This window comes from Octodon degus, unplaced genomic scaffold (assembly GCF_000260255.1).
Source record: "Octodon degus isolate 3935 unplaced genomic scaffold, OctDeg1.0 scaffold00140, whole genome shotgun sequence".
In the NCBI taxonomy this organism is placed as follows: domain Eukaryota; kingdom Metazoa; phylum Chordata; class Mammalia; order Rodentia; family Octodontidae; genus Octodon; species Octodon degus.
Genome location: NW_004524716.1, coordinates 181,231 through 183,914, shown reverse-complemented (window position 1 = coordinate 183,914; position 2,684 = coordinate 181,231). Strand labels below are relative to the sequence as shown.

The window sequence follows — 2,684 nt, the reverse complement described above, 5'->3', positions numbered from 1 at the left end:
AAAGGCTGAGGAATGTAGTGAAGAAGGCCTTGGGTTCAATCCCCAGTATTGGAAGAACAAAATTATATGCAAGTGCCTGTGTTATTTGTCATTTTTAAGTATGTTTGGGAGCACTGGGGGAGCATTCAGAATGTGACCTTCCTCCCCCGTGGTGGGCCCTGGTCCTGCTGGGGGCTGGCTGCTGCCAGACAACAGCTTCCACAAGTTGTCCCTGACCACAGATAACCCCTGGCCTTCACACCCCTAAATTCAAGGATTAGGGGAGGATTTCTTTTCAGAAGGTCAGACCCACACAGACCCTGGTTTTTCTCCTTTCTGCCCATGTATCTGTTGTTGTATATATGAAGCAGTGTGATTGATGTCCATGGTCATTTAGATGCTTGGCTGTGCTCTCAGGTGACAGAATCTTAAGGATCTAACTGTGGAGGTGGGGAAAGGGACAGGTGTCTCAGTCTTTGGTTTAGCATTTATGGGTTTGTGCATTCTAGGCTTTTACTATTTTCAGTTTTCTCCTACTCTCCTTTTTAAGCTAGCTCTTGGGGTCATAGTAACTTCTTAAAGAATGATCTCTTAGCTGACCATGGTGGCACACCCCTGTAATCCCACCACCTTTCGAGCCTGAGGCAGAAGGAGAGCAAGTTTAAGGCAAGCCTGACAACTGAGAAACTTAGCAAGACCTTCCTGTGTCAGAATTAAAAAACAAAAAAATTTTTAAAGCTGCAGATGTAGCTCAGTATGATGGCCCTAAGTATAATTTCTAGCAACATAAACACACACACACACACACACACACACACACACACACACCTCCTTTCTATAACTCTGTAAGTTACAGGGTTCATAGTGGAGACAAGGCTGCCTCCTTGCTGTTAGGAGTGGCCTATTCTATTCCTATACCAAGAGCTCAGCCCTCCTGACCCAGCTGCCACAGTAAATCCCAGTAGCTGTTACTTTATTCATTCCATCTCTAAAAATCTATCTGTTGTACCATTTTTCCCCCTCTCGCTACTTGTCAAACAGGCTAGCCAACCCAGCTCTTTCCACTGGGGGGTGTCCCTGCCCTGTCCTTGCTTTCTCTGTTATCACCCCTGCCCTGTTACCTACCAGGATCTCAGAGCTCCTGCAGAAGTGAGGATCTTAGGCCCTCACTGTAACCATTGTTCTTCTAAAATATCTGTATTAATATTGGCCTGGGTTTTGTGCTGTGTTTCTCAATGTCCCTGCAAAGCCTCATCTATTCATAGGTGGGGCTTTTCAAAGGTGACTGGATCTTGAGTGTTAATTAATCCTTGTTAATCCTTAACTATGGATTAAGGGTGTAGGATAAATAAATTAGTTTAACATATTTCTGGGTATAGGTATTAGGGAGCCCTTCTGTGGCAATAGGTGATATCAACCAATAGACTTACAGCCTGGATGGAATATAAAGGGAAAGATGAAAGGCAGGCTGCTGTTGCTGCTTCCTGCCTTCTGCCTACCCTGCCATGGACTATTTCTCCTCTGTGGTGTTTCTGCCACGCTGCCCTGCTTCGGAGCCAGCCAACTCTGGACTGAAACTTTTATAAACTGTGAACTGGAATAAACCTTTCCTCCTTTAACTAGTGGGTGTCAGGTACTTTGTCTCAGCAATGAGGAAATTAACAAGGACAATGTCTTATGTTTAGTTTCCATTCTGGCTGCCCCTGCCAGGCTAGATGCACCGCCAAATCCGTAATGACTGTGGGAAAGCAATTTTCTATTCCAATGGCTGTTAGAGCTTTCAGTTCCAAACACTTTTGCTCTACCTTGTGCACCTGCCCTTTGCCCTTAACCTGGTCAGGTAGCCTTAGCCCACCTGGCCAGACTTCTTTCCTACCATCTTACTTACAATCTTCTTACTTCTGTTCCTTTTCTGCGACTGCTACCTTCTTCCCAGGAAACACCTTGCACAACATTTTCTAGCACTTACCAGCAGTACGTCTTAGTTTACAACTTGCCTCTCCTCTTTCTTTCCCAGTTTCCTCATCTGTCGCAGGAGAAGAATGGTAGATGCTTTTAGGACTTTTGGAGGAATCAAATAGGCTGATCCACATAGAGCCCTCATAGTACTCTCTGCTGCCTGTGTGGGATGTTACTGAGCAAGCGAAACATCCAGTCACATTTAGTGTCCCCTGGACATGGCGGTGGCTACCACTACACAAAGCACCTTGAAAGGTTCCTTGTCAGAACCTGACCAAGAAACAGGGGAATTAACTCTGCGAGAAAGAAGTATGTGGGCAGGATCAGAAGATGTTTAAGCAACTGATGTCCTTTGATAAGTGAGATTTACTATATACTGTGACCAAGAAATCATCTTCACTGGGGTATCTCTGAGGGGAACCTCTAAACCATCTTGGTGTCTTCCACTTCACCATAATCTGCTCAAAAGCAGGCAGTAGAGGATGATGGCCTTGACCTTCTCTGTCAGGTGGAGCAAGAGGCATTGGAAAGGAAAAGTGCCGCTCACATAGATAGGTCCTGGGTTGCGGTTAGCACCGGTCAAATCTGTGTGAGAATAGATTACTTTAGCAGCAGCAAGAACTGCTTGTTCAGCGAACATGTAGGCTTATGACATGGGTTCATTAGTTTGCCTTTGGGCCCCATCCACCGGAGCACCTTGGCTTTGTGCAGAGGGTCACTAGTTCCAAGAATTGAGGAATTGGGCT

The 2,684-nt window shown here is 45.6% G+C and overlaps 1 protein-coding gene across 1 annotated transcript in view; it reads left to right on the top strand.

Annotated features, from left to right (window-relative positions):
* The window catches only part of Fam46c (family with sequence similarity 46 member C), a 19,176-nt gene that overhangs the window by 7,864 nt on the left and 8,628 nt on the right, over nucleotides 1-2,684 (top strand). The gene's annotated exons all lie outside the window — the stretch shown is intronic.